The sequence below is a fragment of the Pollicipes pollicipes genome, unplaced genomic scaffold (assembly GCF_011947565.3).
Source record: "Pollicipes pollicipes isolate AB1234 unplaced genomic scaffold, Ppol_2.1 Scaffold_5282;HRSCAF=6240_pilon_pilon_pilon, whole genome shotgun sequence".
Classification (NCBI taxonomy): domain Eukaryota; kingdom Metazoa; phylum Arthropoda; class Thecostraca; order Pollicipedomorpha; family Pollicipedidae; genus Pollicipes; species Pollicipes pollicipes.
Genome location: NW_023596651.1, coordinates 211003 through 230762, shown reverse-complemented (window position 1 = coordinate 230762; position 19760 = coordinate 211003). Strand labels below are relative to the sequence as shown.

Below are 19760 nucleotides of genomic sequence, written 5' to 3'. Positions count from 1 at the left end.
GTGATTTGCGGACGATCGTTGGCTCAGAAGTACCTGGCCGGCTGGCTCCCCACTACACCGAATGTGGATGACGTGTTAGACAGACACATGTCGTTTTGCTACTGAGTGATGACGTCACACAGTGATGTGCTGGTTGTCACGGACATCTGCAGCCGCAAGGAAAACATACGAGGCCACCTCCAAATGCCGCGATTCCAGTGGGCGGTCAATGCAAAAGTCTTTATCTTCGCGCATGATGACCGTGGCATCGCGCCTGTGACATCCAAGGCAAAGAGGATATATCCTGATAACCTGAGATATTTCGGCCCTGGCTCAAACTGCTTCCGGTGACGACAAATCCTCTGAAGAGTTTTGGAAGCAAGCGTGACTTGTCCCTCGGCTCTTTCCGTGCAACGTCATAATGTTCATGCTCGATTCTGACGATCTGAGAAGAAGCGGAAGATCTTCACGGCAATCACTCAGCGCTTGCTACTGAGAATTTTTTCTCTTTTTCGGGGAACAGGAAGGCAATGTGGTTAGCTTGTCGCGCGTCATTCTCCCTCGCTTCCACAGACACTTCCTTTCTTTGGTTGTTGTGCGATGAGCTGTTGAACAATCCTTTATTACGGCATAGATATTATGCTATATTCAAATTATCACCCGTCATGCCAGTATCTATTTATCCTCACATCATTATCTGTGTCTAACACGAAAAATTTGCTGGAGCTCAGGTCTTTTTGGTACACAAATGCACCTTTAAAATTACCGCAAACTTCCATTGCACACATAGGTATCTATGGCAAAGTCAGAGTAGTTTTGCCATCCAGATTTTTCTGACGCTTCCAAGGGTGCGGCCTACTTCTACGCGTCTTAAGCAGCTAACGTTATTTATACTACATAACGCTCTCAGTTATGTGATTTAAGTCCGCCATTCACCCAACAGTAAACTTTTCTGAGAGCTATCCGTCTATCACATCACTCGCATTGGCTCATCAGGATATGTTTCAGTGCAGGAGCGTAAGCAAAATTTCGCAGTCGTTGAGGAGCTTGACTCGAAAATATTCACTGGAATAAAATAAAAAATGGATATGTACTTGTGACCAGTTGACTGCTCCCATGTCACTACGCGTTGCTCTGAAACAGGGAATTATGTTGATGTTAACCGAAGCGTGTCCATGTGTGCCTACATTCTGGGACAGGATGTTATGTCCCTGCATAGTCCTCCAACATGGGTCAAAATGCATCGGCCGGGAATCGAACCCGGGCCGCCCGCGTGGCAGGCGAGCATTCTACCACTGAACCACCGATGCTTCTGCAGCGTATTGTTGTTGGATTTTTCAGAAATTGCTTCAGAAAATTTCATATGAATATTTCGACTCTACATTATTTAACCAGCTTCCCCCACCAGGGCTGTAATCTTTTTCCATTTATGTACATCGAGTCACTACTTTATGCTAAAATATCACTACCTTCGATCTCTAGCCGTGAAGAATATGTTGCACGTCCCATTCAGTCGTTGTCGAACGTCTCTCAGTTCACCCATAACCGCTGTTCGTAACGTGCCGTGGCAAATATATTGGACCAGTCCCAGCGGGCTGGACATCTCAACTGAAACAGACCCACGAGAGGACAGGCCCATTCGTGTGTCAGGGTGGGACCCAGACCCGTCGTGGTTGACGTTCTCGGACATGTGTCCTGGATAGGGTAGGGATATTTTGAACTCGGAAAGTAAAGGCACGTCCCAAATGTGGTCAGCCACTTCAGAGCCTTTCAGTATCCCGACAAAAGACTGTCTCACTCTTTAAGCACAGTTCAAGAACGTACACTGGTGAAACCTCAGGACCGGTTAGTCTAATAACGACACGGGGTAGTGCCAAGGGTTTACATTTTTAGATTTTGAATATCCGCACCCGCCTCGCATTCGAAAACCCGCACACGCCTTGAAAGGAAAGTTTTTCAAAAAAGTCCGAATTGACCCCGTTATCTTCATCCTCCATTCGAGGTGAGCATACGCAACACCATGATATTATTGTCAAAATAAGATAAAACCTACAAATATATTAGCTGACTATTCCCAGTCGTTTTCTAGGTGCATAGGTCCATCCTCGATTTTTCCCCAGCGGACAACGAGCGTACTAAAGAGCGGGCTACGGGCGTGCGGGCTTCTGGCCAACCTCTCCATGCATGGTTTGCCGTCCAAATTTGTGTTGCCAGCATAAGCACTCATTACGCCACAGCCGTAAAGGAACGCGACGCTTAAAAGGGTTGCCAAAAAGCACGCCAGAGACAAAATTTTGATCGTGCAAAAATGACTAATCAGCCTGTGCATCTGAGCTTGCATCTGCTGCATCTGCATCTGTGGTAGCTTGCAGCAAGAGCTCTTCTGGTTCACGAAGAGTGTTTGTGTTCCCACCGTTCCCACGCCGATGCATTACGTTCAGATAACAACGGGCACGATGGAGTCCCGGCCCCTAATCATGCTGACTGAAGATGGCACGAGAGGCTCAACATCCAGAGGTGGGCGCGAAAAAGAAGAAAATACAGTTGGCAGCACGTGACACCATTGATCTACATGTGAGACTCACATACAGCCGCGACTGGTAACAACGGGACGCGACGCGACATGCCCCCTCCCCAATGCTTCATGTCTCCATGTCTTACGGTTCAGTCCCCTTCATGCCCTGCCGCCAATCGCTCACTTAACCGCAATACACGCCAGGCCGATCTTGGTTCATTCCCAATACAGTTTGGTGAGCCACCACCTAGTGGTCTGCTTTTAGCCATGAGCATCAGCAATAGACTATCCCTCAAAACAAGTTTGCGGCCTGCGCATCTTTTGTCCGCTGCTCCCATCTAAGTCAGCACCTTGCGATCGGAAACCTGTCCATAGGTAATCTATTGTATTTTGTTCACGGACTTGGTGCTTTGTTTCTGCGAACTTTTGCTGAATATGGCCTGAATCGAGTTTCCGACCAGAGCGTCATGTGAGAGGTCCGTTTCCTTCTATCGCCGTCTCTCAGCTGGCCAAACGCGGCCGTGGATACAGACTTGCGTAGAATGGTAAGATTCAGATTCAAATCCAGACCAGAACCTGAACAAATGTCCGCCATGTCGCCCGTCGGATGGGAACAGCGGCGGCGGGATCCGTACAGCAGGCGGTGGGGTCCGTGCAACAGGAGTTGGGTCTGAACAACAGGGGCGGGGGTCCGTAAAGCGTACGTTGGGAGCAATACATCATGATAGAGCAGTCTGGTCTGCTCCACTCCATGTGAAGCAAAGCGACGCCGGTAGCGCTCCACCCATTGTGCTAGATATGATCACAAACCATTCGCTAAGATGGTCGCAGATCTGCACGTCGTGTGGCTCTTGCGGTTCCTAATTCAGGTAAAAGACTGTGCGATCTCTCTACATTCTTGTATGGCAGCGCTCTTAATCGTACACGATCCTTGGAAGTTTTTGGGGAAGAACAGCAGATGTCTTGCGAGCAGTTGTCTCATCTTTACTGCTCGCTGCGCATGATCTGGTCTCACATGTTTGAGGCTAGCTCCGGAATCTCCTGTTCAGCCTTCGGTCGTAGCTCATTAAAGTGCTCCGTTTTTGGCAGAAGCGCATCCTCCCCGGACTAGCTTCTTCCGGATAAAGGTCAAATGAGCATGCATATCGTTTGAGGTTTGTCATTCTTTCATCACGAGATCTCCAAGTTTAAAGGGTCCACGTCGCGGCATTCCACTCTACGGCGAGCTGGGGCTTGCGAACGCTTGTGAAGTGCTCGAACTCGGGGAGAGCAATCACGTTTAACTTCAGAAACCACGTGTGTTGGGAGCTTGTCTAGCGAAACTTTCTCCGCCTCATCCTCAGTTGTGACGATTGCAGTCGGTGGCAAGGTACCTGACACCTAAGGGAAGAAGTTTTTGAGTTGCTTTCCCTGGCGCAATACGTTTGTTGGCTTCATCTTCCAGCCCTGCTCAGATTTTCCGAAGAGATGAAGCAGGTGGTCAACAGGCGTGACGTTAACTATGTCTGCACCGCTCACATCCACGTTATTCAGCAACGCACTTTCCTGTAAAACTCACGTTCATACCTGCCGCCAACAACTTGGCTCGTCCGCGTACAACGCACCAGCACACAATATCGCTTGAGATCCTCGTGTCGACGGGCCATCATCACCCAGTCTCGACCCGTGACCTCACCATCGATAAAGACATTTTTGTCAGCTGAGTCGGCACAGCAAATGACGGAATCTGCTTTACTGACTCCAACAGCCTTCGGCAACACGTTTCAGGATCCGTTCAGCACATAAAGCGCCACAGGCCTGGTACAGCGAGAGGAAGGGTCGGCACAGTAGACGGCAGATGGCACGGTCGGTATAGCCGACGATGGGGTCCGACCAACAGACGGTGCGGTCCGCACAACAGGCGGCGGGATCCCTACAGCAGACGGTGCGGTCCGTACAACAGGGGTGGGGTCCGTTCAACAGGAGGCGGGGTCCTTACAGCAGGTGATGGCCCCGAACAACAGGCGGTGAGGTCCTTACAGCAAGCGGTGGGGTCCGTGCAACAGACGGTGGGTTTCGTAAAGCAGGCACTGTGGTCCGTACAACAGACGGTGGGGTCAGTGCAAAAGGCGGCGGGGTCCGTACAACGTACGGTGGTATCAATACACCACGAAAGAGCAGTCTGGTAATATTCGGTCACTTCGGCGGCAAGAGTGTATTTGTTGGTTCGTGCAATTGCACCACCAGTTCGTCCAGCATCGAGGTACCCTTTGCTTTACAAGCTGGGTGGGGTCAGATGAAGAGGGGGGGGGGGGGGGGGGGTCGGAGCCCAGTCGGGATAGGTCTACCAATCCAACGGTGACATCACCATTATGTGCTGAATGGCACCACAATACGGGTTTTCAATAAGCCTTTTCGAATGTTTCTAAGCCGTTCTTTCCCATAAATTGAGTTCAAGACGTTGGTTAGTGCGTCGCAGAGTCATACCCATGGTTAAAACAGCTGTGGCTGGTCACCAAATGCAGCACCAGTCCGTATTACTGCACCATGCTTCGTATCCAATAATGGCGATTTTTACCAATTTTTGTCATCTTTACCACCCTTCAAATACCGTTTCGGACTTGCTGTACGGACACGGGTTTCTTGAAACCGGCGACTGCGTATAAGCAAACTGTCGGCTCGATGGAATGTAAATATTCGGAGGGTAACCAAACATAAGGTGATAGCGGTTGCATTCATTGTTAAGAGGGGCATCAGAAGATTTCCACTCTGGATTAGCCGGGAAGATATATGCAATCTGATCTCGCATGATGTCGGCAGGATCACTTTCCGAATTGCATTTCAGCATGTACATGAACTCGAAACTGAAACTTTTCGACAAACGCTCAAGCGGGCGTTCCAAATTTGTATGAGATTTATATGAAATGGCCATCTTGAAGGTCAGTGGGCGCATTTCACAGCCCTGCCCTTATTAAAACATAAAGCCCTCTATTATCTGAGCTGCACGCCGCGAACATGCGCAGACTATTGGGTCGATATTTTTTTGGCTCTCAACCAATGCTGCGTAAGCTATGCAAAATTATAACACGGTTTGGTTATTTGGATTACAGTCCCTCTGGCCAGCAATGATCAGTTCAGTGCTGCGGGATGAAGGAGACTGGATAATGATGGGACAGGACGTGTGCCAGGCGCACCAATCGCTGAGCATTAGCCCGCGCAGGGACCTGGATGTGGGGAATGCGCTGAGCGCCCGGCGGGGGCTGCCTCTCCACGGGCCTCTCAGCCCACTCGTGGCGGACGCATGCAGCCTGCCACAGACAGGCGGGGCGTCGCCAGGACGCAGGGATGAAACAGGAGAGAGGATAGAAGTGTCGCATATTCTAGTACGGATTGGTTATTCGTATTAGAGCCAATTCGGTCCGAAATCTATCATTTCAGGGCAATGGGATGAAGGGGAATGAATAACGGTGGGGCAAGACTACGTGCAGAAATGTTGGCAGCGATTTGAATAACAAAACAAAACGCTTGTTGACGCGGCTTAGTCCTATTCGGCGCAAACGTCGTGTTTCATAAGTGCAATGGACCTCGGATCCCACACGACCCAGCTGGAGACGAACGCTTATCCCCCCCCCCCCCCCTCCAAAACTCCAGGCTAAATCCGTCCATGCTCGACTCTGCCCAGGATTTATCTTATACTTCTTCTGTTTCTTGGACTTCAGGACTATTTGTTTCCCGCACTTATCAGATGAGCATTTCTTTGCGCTATAAGCCGCCATTTGTTTGCCAAAATCTTAACATGGATGTCTATTCGCATCACCGAAAAGAAAAGCATGTAACGTTAAGGCATGTGTGACAACTTATGCAGAACACTTGTCATACATATTTTTGCAGGTGTGTTAGGCCAAAGGTAGCGTTGTTTCTCACGCTTTCTCTCAAGTTGCACTTTAGCGTGATATTTTATACTGGTTTGCAGGTGTTTTTTCATCGCTCTTTTAGAAACCGCAATCTAGAAGCATATGTCCGCCATTGCGTTCCGTCTTGTGCAATATTAAGACTTACATCCAGCAACGTTTTTAGTGTAGTTAAAAGGCGCACAGAGAGGCCTTTAGAGGCCTTCCCTTCAAACCCGTGCTCCCGCATGGTCTAGTGGCTAGGATACGCGGCTTTCACCCGTGAGGCCCGGGTTCGATTCCCGGTGCGGGAAATAGAGCAGGCGTTTTCAGCGTGCTCCCCAGCACAGGGCGTAGAATTGAGACCGACAACTTAGGCACCATTCATATGATGACAACACTTATCTACTAACGATATGAATTCGCCGAACAACCATTCAACTATGTCCCGAGGGACAATCTCCGTGTGTGATATTGGATGTCATGGAGGAAGCTGAGTGCGCGCACATAGATAAAAACAAGTTCTAATTGCTTTGCAAAGCTGGCAAATCAATAGATTCTCGTGAGGGGCAGCCGACTTCCCAGCCTGTTTATTGTGTGCAGCACATGATTTAGCTGGGGGGGGGGGGTCGGGGGGGGAGGGGGCATTTACATCATTCAGACGCCATTGGTGGACAATGAACTTCTTGGACTACAAAGATGGACAACTTGGAGGCATTTCCGTGAATGCACCTCCTCCTGCTTGTTCATGGGCTAGGATGCAAGGCTCTGACCGGTGAGGCCATTGTTTGAGTCCCGGTGCGGATATGAAGGTTGTGTCTTGTTGGGGCATAGGTCTTAAGTGTTGCCTGCATTTGCCCGAACTAACAAGCTCTTTCATAGGCCGCCGGCACTCTGCCCCTTGTAATGCGATACACTGGTCTGGTAGGCATCTGCCATGTCAGGAAACAATGCTTCACTTGTGACAACTACATTCTAGAAGCAGGTACAATATGCTTACAAAGTGGTACGAAGTGCCGCTGTGCCACTACATACCACTATGGGTTTAGCCTTATGTCTTATCCGCTGAAAGCAACCAAGGCAGGGGACTTCAGAAGAAATAGTGGGCTCGTCACTTTGGACCAATGTAACACAATGTTGATACATTGCACAAGTTTATAGAATGCAATTTTCATAGATTTAGCATGGCTTCCTGACACCGCAAATTTGAACAATCCTAGCAGGTGCCTAACGTGCCGGAGTCTTAAACTACAAAGGGCAGAGTGACGTCAGCTTGACACAAGCACGTTCCTGCAAATACAGAATACAATTACCAAATAAATCACAACAAGACCACGCGTGTTATTTCCGTGATGGTGTGCGCACAGAAAATAAGCACCTTATTTCCCGCACCGGGAATCGAACCCGGGCCTCACGGGTGAGAGCCGTGTATCCTAGCCACTAGACCATGCGGGAGCCGAGTTGTCCAGGATGGCCTATGAAGAGCTCCCTGCACGTCTTTCCGCTCCCATAAGGACATCACTTGGATGTAGTCTTGATAATGCGCAAGACGCAATGCAATGACGGACATATTCTTCTAAATTGGGGTTTCAAAGACATCGACGTGTTGCAAGCAACTACAAACCAGTATGACATGTGCAACTAATTTCATGCCAGATTACCAGCTGCGTTAAAATTATAATTGACGTGTGCAGCTGCCCACTGCCTGCGGCACCTGCTCTTTCATTCAGAGAGATGGAACAGATGCGTCATAGTTGGATGCTGTTGTTAAAATGGCAGACTCCACCAATCTCTCTTGTTTGCTCTTACTGGAAAAATATACGGAAGATCCCAATCACTCAAGACAGTGGGCCCCTACAAACAACACGTTGACCTGCATAACTTTAGGTCATTGACCTTTTCTGACGCTTAAACAGGCCGATGGCTACGCAGAAGATGGCTACGCAGAAGGTGGCTACGCAGTCACTGTGCCGAATAAATTCACCAGAAAAACCACTAGAAACTGCCTCATAACCCAAACTCCTGATAAATAATGCAGGTCAGTTTTGGACCTCGGTCTGACTTTTATTATTGTTCCTAGGTCAATGGAAATTTGTGTTATTACAACTTGGGCTGGTATTTTGTCCAAGAATTTGTTTCAGATGAGTATGGCTTCCTCCAACATTTCGTTGCTAGATCATATTCTACAATTACCTGGAAATGCCCTTCGCTGACGGCCTCGGCCTACTTTTGACCTACCATAGGGCAGAGAACTTGCAAGGTAATATAATTTGTGCGTCAAAAGATCTGTTTTTCCATTCCCTACAGCTGTACAACATTTCGTGCGGCTACGCCGCATCGTTCGGAAATCATTTTGGAAAACCTCCGGGTGGAGTCAAATTGAACCCATACCTGAACGCGTCCTAAGGCATAAGAACATGGGAAGCTTATTTGTCAGGTGCATTTTCTCAGTTGTGTATGGCCAAATACTACCTTGTCTCTGTCACTGCTGTCTCAAGTTGTACGTTGGTTGCACATTAGTGTGTGTCATCAAGGGGGTGAATCTCTTGCAACCAACTGAGACAAAGTTCTTCCTTGGCACACGGATTAATGATGAGCTTTCAGGTCTTTCGCACCGCATCACTGTTGATATTCGTGACGCAAGAGCAGTTTTTCCTTGATACACCAAAAACGTCGTATTCGATACTAGCGCCACCTATTTTACGCACTGGTATCATCATCCAACAAGCCTCAAACTTCCCGCTTTCCACACTACTGGTACCTGGTGGATTAGGTACGAAATGTATGTTATGAAGAGCGGCGCAAAACATTACCAAACAGCTTTCAAGCTGGCTTTTATTAAAGACCATTACATTTTTGTAAAACCCAAAGCTATGCAGCTTATGAGAATGCTCCAGTAGATCGGGGTAGGTCTTAAGTTTGCGATTGCTACTGCATGATAGTCATGTTGATTTGCAATTAATATGCTTGTTTTGTGGGCGCTATGGGCTTACTAGTTTAGTTTTCCGGTAATAGAAAATTCCTTCGATCAATTACTTGCATAAACATGCCCAAGGCTACACGGTCGCGCACAAAACATTTTTTGTGGTAGGCCACCCGGCCCACTGTCACACCACCAACCGCTGACTACAGGAAGGCCATGAGCTACATCAGGCTGTTGAGCGAATCGAAGAGGAATCTCACTAACGATATCCTCAAGACCGCGCCGGGAGAAATCAGGGAACTGTGGACCAATGTGGCGATCCCTGTTCATGAAAAGGGACAAAATTGATGAACAGGGATTGCTTTCATCTCAACAGAGCTATCAGCAAGAAATCAAAGGAAGACAGAGAGTAACACAGCAACGCCGCCACCACGAAATTCAACAAGCTTGTCGATGTCGTGAAATTCAAGTGCATACCTCAGCGCAGCTTTCCATGCCCACTTGTCTGCACAGTGTATCAAGAGGACGTTACCTTCTGCTGCTGAACCTGAGTCGCCTTCCCCGCCGACTGCTGAGCTCGCGCCGCCTGCTGAGCCAGCGCTGGCTGCTGGTGCTGAACTCAAACCTGCCCCGGAACCAAGTGGTCTCAGCGCTGGCGACTCGGCAGAGCACAGATTCCTACACGGTTCCGTACATGGTAAACGGTGGCGACGACGCCGATTGTTCGTTCGTGTTGAAACCGCTGTCACTGTAGATCGTAAGGATAACGATATGACTAGCACCGCTTTGGCGGTTGGCAGCTACGGTGGCTCTAACTGGGCCGCTGCTGCTATCAGCAATGCCTTCTTACAAGACAGCAGAGACGGACTGGCTATTTGAAATCAAATATCATAGATCCTAAGAAGATATGCTGCGCAAGAGACATAGCGAGAAAGGAGACGGCTCGTCAAAATGCTGAAGTAATCCACGAGTCAGGTTTGACCATCCTGTTCTCCGACGGCCGAAGGCAGGCGAAAGCAGGAGCTACATCAATCACGCGTAGCCAAGCGAATGCCGCCGAGACATACGTGGTTGTCATTGCTGGGCCAAGCAGTCGCTACATAACTCATTTTACGTTCGAGTCCGGCCTCGCCCTGCACTTGCTCAACGATCTACACTCCGTGAGCACGAAGTGCGACGCTCACATCAATGTGCGCGACTGTGATGGTATGGCCGTCAACGCCGAGACGAAAGGCGCCGTGTTCCGGCTGTTTGAGCTGGCCACTGAGCCACCCGTACACTGGTTCATCTGCCAGCTGCGCGGCAACGAGCTGAACCTCCTTCATCTGCTGCTGAGCTTGGACGGCACGCCCACGGGATCGATTTTGTTTGCCCATCGGCACGACCTGCGCCGGAGAGGTCGGGGAGAGGAACGTTGTGGCATTCATGCCTATACCGAGACACGTGCCAAACCTGCCGGTCGACCTCATTCAGCAGCTGAGCACCAACTAGCAGCTGCTCTACTTTCTGGTCTCCGGTGCTCAAAACGGCTCTGTCCGAGACGTGGCTGCCCAGCGGCGAATCGGACCATTGAACCATGTCAGGTAAATATGAAAACGCATTTTCTTCGAAGTTATAACAATGCGTGTTTAAACGTTATCATGTATCAATTGATATTTAATGTGCTTCCTGTTAGGCACTCACTTATTATCTTACAATGTGTCATAGTATTTCGTATCATTTGCTTGTTGGTTCATGTTTACTTGTGTATTTGTTGATATCCATTCTGTCATGTTTAAGGACTCTGGATATATGCATGATTACATGCACTTTAGAGGCGCAATAATTTGTGTACGATATAATGCTCAGTTCGCAACAAATTGTTCTAATATATGTGCTGTTGTGTGCTTAATGTGCTTTTGCTTTCGAATGGTTGACACTGGCCACTCGCCTGCTCCTAGTTTACATCTCTATCGAAACCTCCAGCAGCGCTCTCAAGGGCCTCGTTCAGTGCGCGGTTGGCCACTATGTGCCGGTGCAGTCCGCCATCCGGCAGAACAGCAGATGCGACTGTGGCTTATGCAGCCTGTTCCAGAGCATCGTGCTATTCCGTAGGCTGCCGCAGCGCACTTAGACCAGGGTGCAGCCAGTCCTCCAGCGTAACGGGTGCTAGGTCCGTCCGGAAAGCTGCTGCTGGACATGGTGTAGGATGAGAACCGCATGGTCCGCGAACAGGTGGTTGCGATCGTCGCGCCGCTCGTGAGCAGCGAATCAAGGGTCTTCCTCAGCCCAGGGTCTTCACCATCCCAGCGAAAAACTTCTGGACCGTGAGGTTCACCAACATAACCCCTGGCATGGACCAGTCACACAGCCCCCACCGCAAAGCCCAGCGACTGTGAGCTGCGGAACAAAGTGGCAACTCCACTGGCAATATGGCCATATCTGGTTCACACAAGGAGTGCGACCAGCGCCGCACTGCCGAGGACATCTGGGGCTGGAGCTGGAGATTGAGCAACATGCGGAGCACAGTTGCAAAGGTATTTCTGCTACCGTGCGATCTCCGCCAACATGCCTTTTGGGTCACCAGCGTGTGAACAGCTGCTGTTTGGGACGGCGCATCGAAAACGCAGGCTCGGCAAGGAGCAAGATGTGTGTAGGGTCACCCTACCTTCCCTCTTCTCCCTACGTCCATTGTACAGACCGCAAAACTTGTTATATGTATTAGGTTGTCCACCAGATAGCATATTCTGAGCCATATGCTCTGCATGGTCTTGTTCGCATCACTTGCGTTGTCTTAGAGAAGTGAAAGTCTAAACCAATACTAACCAACATACTCGTACGAGCTCCTACTCAACAGCACATAAATTTTCCACCATAGGGCAATCAATCGCGCATTGTTTGATCCGCACATTGGATATTAGACCGGGGCATTCTCGTACGACAGTTTAAGAAGTACTCGGTGGCATCGTTTCCAAACGCAACAACATTTTGTATCGCTTAACGCCCACGGCTTGGTGTTACCTGCGGCAGCGAGCGGCACTCAGCATCGGGTGACTGCAATGCCGGGCGTCTCGTCACGGCGACATTTCTATCGGCTCGCGCGGCACAAATTTAAGCTTTTGGTAAGAACTTTAGCAATGCCGTGTACTTTTGGACTCCTGCGCCAAGCAGTTTATTTCTCTCACTTGGTTTTGCTACTGATGATGCACCCAATTGCACACGTACTCGTTTGTAGTCGTTTCCATCACGTTGTTCTTTTTGAAACCGCAGTTTAGAAGAAATGTCCGCCATTGCATTGCGTCATGCGCATTATCAAGACTGTCACCAAGCGATGTCCTTATGGGAGCGGAAAAACGTGCAGGGAAGTCTTCATAGGCCATCATGAACGACTCGGCTCCCGCATGGTCTAGTGGCTAGGATACACGGCTCTCACCCGTGAGGCCCGGGTTCGATTCCCGGTGCGGGAAATAAGGTGCCTGTTCTCTGTGCGCACACCAGCACGGAAATGAAACGCGTGGTCTTGTTGTGATTTATATGGTAATTGTATTCTGTATTTGCAGGAATGTGCTTTTGTCAAACTGACATCACTCTGCCCTTTGTAGTTTAATACTCCGGCACGTTGGGCACCTGCTATCATTGTCCAAATCTACCGTGTCAGGAAGCCATGCTTAATCTATGAAAATTGCATTCTATAAACATGTGCAATGTATCAACAGGGTGTTACAATGGTCGATAGCGACGAGCACACCCTTTGCTACTGAAGTCCTATACCTTGGTTGTTTGCAGCGGAAAACACATAAAGCCAAACCCATAGAGGTATGTAGTGCCACAGTGGCACTTCGTACCATTTTGCAAGCATATTGTACCTGCTCATAGAATGTGGTTGTCACAAGTGAAGCATGGTTTCCTGACATGGCAGATGCCTACCGGACCAATGTATCGCATTACAAGGGGCAGAGTGCCGGCGGTCTAGGAAAGAGCTTGTTAGTTCGGGCAAATGCAGGCTTAAGACCTATTCCCCAACAAGACACAACCTTCACATCCGCACCGGGACTCAAACCCTGGCCTCACCGGTCAGAACCGTGTATCCTAGCTCATGGACCAAGCAGGAGAAGGTGCATTCACGGAAAGGCCTTCAAGGACCGATACTGTTCGTCTTTGTAGTCCAAGAAGTTCATTGTCCGTCAAGGGCGTCTGAATTTGTGCTGTGTCCATCATTGGCGTCTGACCATTGCGCTGCAGACAATAAACAGGTTTAGAAGTTGGCTGCCCTTTACGTGAATACATTGATTTGCCGACTTTCCAAAGCAATTAGAACTTGTTTACAGCTATGTGCGCGCACTCAGGTTTCTCCATGACCTCAAATATGATGCACGGAGCATGCATGAGCATGTAAGTCTTAATATTGCACAAGACTGATCTCAGTGGCGGACGTATGCTTCTGGTTTGCGGTTTCTAAGAGAACGATGAAAAAACACTGCAAACCAGTATAAAATATGACACTTAAGTGCAACTTCAGACAAGAGCGTGAGAAAGAACGCTACTTTTGGCCTTACACACCTGCGAAAATATGCAAGACAAATGTTCTACATAAATTGTCACCGATGCCTTAACCCTAGATGCTTTTCTTTTCCGTGATGCGAATGGACATCCATGTTAAGCTTTTGGTCAACAAATGAAGGCTTAGAGCGCAAAGAAGTGGTTATCTGATTAATGCTGGAAACAAAAGTCCTGAATTCCAAGAGGAAGAAGTATAATATAGGTCTTGGATAGAGTCGAGATATTTTGCGTTGGGAAAGAAAAGTCGCGTGCCAAACGTGGTCATTCGCTGCACAGGCTCTCAGCGTCCTCAAAACGGCTGTCCCACTCTTGTAGCATATTCTAAAAAAACACTCTGACGAAACCTCACCACAAATTAAGCCTAATAAAAGCATTGGGTAGTGTCTGGAGCTACCGTTTTTTGATTTTAAATGCCCGCACCCGCCTCGCACCCAAATTTGAAGAGCACGAGAGGGTGGGGCACCCCGGCCGTGCGACTGGCGCACACCCCACAGAGGGGTCTCTGTGCGGGGATAGGCGCGGCGGTTGGCCCCCAGCCGCATGTAGTCCTACCCCACCGTTATTCATTCCCCTTCATCTCATTGCCTTGAAATGATAGATTCCTGGCCAAATTGGCTCTAATACGAATAACCAAACCGCACTGGAATATGGAACACTTCCATTCTCTTTCCTGTTTCACCCTGCGTCGTGGCGACGCCCCGCCTGTCTGTGGCAGGCTACATGCGTCCGTTACGAGTGGGCTGAGAGGCCCGTGCAGAGGCAGCCCTGACCGGGCATTAAGCGCATTCCCCACATCAGGGTCGCTGCGAGGCTAACGCTCAGCGATCGGCGCGCCTGGAACATGTCCTGCCCCATCATTACCCAGTGTCCTTCATCCCGTAGCACTGAAGTGATCATTGCTGGCCAGACAGGCTATATTCCAAATAACCAAACCGTGTTAGAATTTTGCATAGCTTACGCAACATTGGTTGAGAGCCAATAGAAATCGACCCAATAGTCTGCGCATGTTCGCGGGCGTGCAGCTCAGATACTGGAGGGTTTTAGGCCTTAAGAAAGGTAGGGTTATGAAATGCACCCACTGACATTCATGATGGTCATTTAATTTAAATCTCATACAAATTTGAAACACCCGCTTTAGCGTTTGTCGGAAAGTTTCAGTTTCGAGTTCTTGCATATGCTGAAAAGTTATTCCGAAAAGTAATCTTGCCGACATCACGCGAGAACAGATTGCATATATCTTCCCGGCTAACCCGGATCGGAAAATTTCTGATGCCCCTCTTAACTTTGAATGCAACCACTATCACCTGTTTGGTTACACTCTCGAATATTTACATTTCATCGAGCTGACAGTTTACTTACACGCGTCGCCGGTTTCCAGAAACCCGTGTCAGTACGACAAACCGAAGCGGTATTTGAAAGGGTTGTAATGATGACAAAAATTGGTAAAGTCGCCATTATTGGATGCGAGGCATGGTGCGGTGATACGGGGTGGTTTTGCACTAAGTGATCAACCACAACTGTTTTAACCATGTGTATGACTCTGCGACCGTCTGACCGCACCGTCTGTTGATCGGACCCCATCGTCGGCTATACCGACCGTGACATCTGCCGTCTACTGTACCGACCCTTCCTCTCGCTGTGCCAGGCCTGTGGCGCTTTATGTGCTGAATCGACCCTGGAACGTGTTGCCAAAGGCTGTTGGATTTAGTAAAGCAGATTCCGTCTTCTGCTGTGCCGACTCAGCTGACAAGAATGTCTTTATCGATTGTGAGGTCACGGGTCGAGACTGGGTGAGATGGCCCGTTGACACGAGGATCTCAAGCGATATTGTATGCTGGTGTGTTGTACGCGGACGAGTCAAGTTGTTGGCGGTAAGTATGAACGTGCGTTTTGCAGGAAATGACGCTGCTGAATCGCGCGTATGTGAGCGGTGCAGGCTTAGCTAGCATCACGCCCGTTGACCACCTGCTTCATCTCTTCGGAAAATCTGAGGATGGCTGGAAGCTGAAGCACATAAACCCATTGCACCAGACGAAGTAACTCAAAAGCTTCTTCTCTTAGGTGTCAGGTACCTTGCCACCGACTGCAATCGTCACAGACGACCTGGATGAGGCGGAGAAAGTTTTACCAGACAAGCTCCCAACACAAACGTCGTATCTGAAGTTAAACGTGATTGCTCTCCCCGAGTTTGAGCACTACGCAAGCGCTCGCGAGCTCCAGCTCGCCGCAGCGTGGGATGCCGCGAGATGAAGGCTTTAAACTTGGAGAAATGGTGATGAAAAAATAACAAACTGCAAACGATATGCATGCTCTTTTGACCTTTATCCGGAAGAAGCTAATCCGGGGAGAATGGGCTTGTGCCAACAACGGAGCACTTTAATGAGCTACGACCAAAGGATGAATAGGAGACTCCTGAGCCAGCGTCAAGGATGTGAGACCAGATCAGGCGCAACGATCAGTAAAGATGAGACACCTGCTCGTAAGACACCAGCTGCTCCTTCTCCAAAAACTTCCAAAGATCGAGTACGATTGAGAACGCTGCCATCCAAAAATGTAGAGAGACGGCACAGTATTTTACCAGAATTGGGAACCGCAAGAGCCACACGACGTGCAGATGTGCGACCATCGTAGTGAATGGTTTGGGACCATATCTAGCACAATGTGTGGAGCGCTACAAGCGTCCATTTGCTTCAAATGGAGCAAACGGGGACTTGCCATCCCGATCCGGCGGGCGACACTGCGGGAGTTTGTTATGGTTTGGTCTGGATTCAAATCTGAATCTTATTATTCTACGTAAGGCGGTATCCACGGCCGCATTTGATCAGCTGACAGACGGCGAAAGAAGGGAATTGATCTCTCTCAGGACCCTCCGGTCGGAAAGTCAATTCAGGCCATGTACAGAAAAAGTTCGCAGAAACAAATCACCAAGTCCGTGAAAAAAAAATGCAACAGGTTACCTATGGCCAGGTTTCCGATCACAATGTCCTGACTTCGATGGGAGCAGAGGATAAAAGATGCGCAGGCTGCAAACTTTTTTGGGGGATAGTCTATTGCTGATGCTCATGGCTAACAGCAGACCACTAGGCGGTGGCTCAGCAAACTGTATTGGTAGTGAACCAAGATCGGTCTGGCGTATATTGCGGTTAAGTGAGGGATTGGCGGCAGGACATGAGGGGGGCTGAACGGAAAGACGTGGAGACGTAAAGAATTGGGGAGGCGGCATGTCGCGTCGTGTCCCGTTGCTACCAGTCGTTGTTACCATTTTCATTCAGCATGATAAGCGACTGGCACTCAATCGTGCGCGTTGTAAGCTGAATATAATGCGTCAGTGTGAGAAAGTTCAGAAAACAAACACTCCTCGTAAACCAGAAGAGCTGTGGGACGCAGCAGGCTCCTGATGCAGGCTAACATGTGATTCCAGCAGATGCAACCTCAGATGCACAGTCTGGTTATTCGTTTTGGCGCGATCCAGATTTTGACGAAAGCGCGCTTTTTGTCAACCCTTTTAAGCGTCGCGTTCATTTACGGCTGTGGAGTAATGAGGGCATATGCTGGCAACATAAATTTGCACGACAAACCATGCATGGAGAGAATGGCCAGAAGCCCGCACGCCCGTAGCCTGCTCTTTAGTACGCTCGAAGTCCGTTGGGGGAAAAGCGAGGATGGACCCGCGCACCTAGAAAGCGGCTGGGAATAGTGAGTTAATATATTTGTAGGTTTTATATTATTTTGACAATAATAATATCATGGTGCTGCGTATGTTTACCTCGAATGGAACATAATGATAACTGGGTCAGTTCGGGCTTTTGGGGTAAACTTTCCTTGCGAGGCGTGTACGGGTTTCCAAATGCGAGGCGGGTGCGGCTATTCAAAATCGCGTCAAAATCAAAATCTACTTCTACGCGTCTTCAGCAGTTAACGTTCTTTAAACTGCATGACTTTCTCAGTCATGTGGTTTAAGTCAGCCATTCACCCAATTGTAAGCTTTTCTGAGAGTTATCCAGTCATCACATCACTGACATCAGCTCATCAGGATATGTTTCTGCGCAGGGGCGTAAGCAGAATTTCGCAATCGTTGAGGAGCTGGACTCGAAAATGTTCACTGGAAGCAAAAAAACAAAACAACAAAATAGATGTGTACTTCTGACCAGTTGACTGCTCCCATGTCACTACTCGCTGCTCTGAAACAGGGAATTATGTTGACGATGTTATCCGAAGCGTGTCCATGTGTGTTTCCATTCCGAGACAGGAAGTATTGTCCCTGCATATCCCTCTATCATGGGTCAAAATGCATCGGTCGGGAATCGAAGCCTGCGTGGCAGGCGAGCATTCTACCACTCAACCACCGATGCTTCCTCAACGTGCTCTTGTTGGATTTTCAAAATGTGTGCCACAAATTTTGATATGAATATTTCGGCTGTATAATTTTCAGCCAATCTCCCCCACACGGCTGTGACGTATTTCCATTAATGAACATGGAGTCACTTCTTTACGTTAAAACACCACTACCTTCGATTTCCAGCAGCGAAGAGTATGTTGCACGCACCATTCAGTCGTTGTCGAACGTCTCTCGGTTCGCTCATAACCGCTGTTCGTAACGTGCCGTGGCAAATATATTGGACCAGTCCCAGTGGGCTGGACATCTCAACTGAAACAGACCCACGAGAGGACAGGCCCATTCGTGTGTCAGGGTGGGACCCAGACCCGTCGTGGTTGACGTTCTCGGACATAAGTGCTGGACGGGGTGGGGATATTTTGAACTAGGAAAGTAAAGGCACGTCCCAAATGTGGTCAGCCACTTCAGAGGCTTTCAGTGTCCCGAAAAGGATCGTCTCACTCTTGGAGCATAGTTCAAGAACATACTCTGGTGAAACCTCAGGACCGGTTAGTCTTATAATGACGCTGGGTAGTGTCTAGAGTTGAAATTTTTATATTTTGAATAGCCGCACCCGCCTCACATTTGAAACCCGTACCCGCCTTGAAAGGGATGTTTACCCAAAAGAGCCCGAATTGACAACGTTACCCTTATTTTCCATTCGAGGTGAACACACGCGGCACCATGACATTATTATTGTCAAAATAAGATAAAAACTACAAATATATTGACTGACTATTCCCAGTCGTTTCCTGGGTGTACATGTCCATCCTCCCTTTCGCCCAGCGGATTGCGAGCGTACTAAAGAGCGGGCTACGGGCGTGCGGGATTCGGGCCATCCCCTCCATGCATGGTTTGCCCTGCGAATTTGTGTTGCCAGCATATACACTCATTACGCTGCAGCCGGAAAAGAACGCGACGCTTAAAAGGGTTACCAAAAAACGCGCCAGGGTCGAAATCTCGATTGCGCCAAAACGAATAATCAGACCGTGCATTTGAGCTTACATCTGCTGGAATCCCGTGTTAGCCTGCATCAGGAGCTTGCTGCGCGCCACAGCTCTTCTGGCTCACGAGGAGTGTTTGTGTTCTGACCTTTCTCGCGCCGATGCACTACATTCAGCTAACAACGGGCACGATTGAGCCTCGGTCGCTTATCATGCTGACTGAAAATGGCAGGAGAGGCTCAACATCCAGAGGTGGGAACAACAAAGAACACACAGCTGGCAGCACGTGACACCACTGACCCGCACGTGAGACACACATACAGACGCGACTAATTACAACGGGACACGACGCCACATGCCGCCTCCCCAATACTTCATGTCTCCACGTCTTTTGGTTCAGTCCCCTTCATATCCTGCCGCCAATCACTCACGCAACCGCAATACACGCCAGTCCGATCTTGGTTCATTCCCAATATAGTGGAGTGACCACCTAGTAGTCTGCCTTAAGCCTTGAGCATCAGCAATAGACTATTCCTAAAAAAACAAAAAAGTTTGCAGCCTGCGCATTTTTTGCCCGCTGCTCCCATCGAAGTCAGCACATTGCGATCGGAAACCT

At 49.1% G+C, this 19760-nt stretch overlaps 4 non-coding genes across 4 annotated transcripts; 2 read left to right on the top strand and 2 right to left on the bottom strand.

Moving 5' to 3' along the window:
* Positions 1-1218: 1218 nt before the first annotated feature.
* On the bottom strand, positions 1219-1289 carry TRNAG-GCC (transfer RNA glycine (anticodon GCC)). Its single transcript has one exon. It is a non-coding gene; the product is annotated as a tRNA-Gly (tRNA).
* Positions 1290-6605: 5316 nt separating this feature from the next.
* TRNAE-UUC (transfer RNA glutamic acid (anticodon UUC)) lies at positions 6606-6677 on the top strand. The gene has a single exon. It is a non-coding gene; the product is annotated as a tRNA-Glu (tRNA).
* Positions 6678-7746: 1069 nt separating this feature from the next.
* Positions 7747-7818, bottom strand: TRNAE-CUC (transfer RNA glutamic acid (anticodon CUC)). Its single transcript has one exon. It is a non-coding gene; the product is annotated as a tRNA-Glu (tRNA).
* A 4842-nt stretch (positions 7819-12660) lies between these two features.
* Positions 12661-12732, top strand: TRNAE-CUC (transfer RNA glutamic acid (anticodon CUC)). The gene has a single exon. It is a non-coding gene; the product is annotated as a tRNA-Glu (tRNA).
* Positions 12733-19760: the final 7028 nt, after the last annotated feature.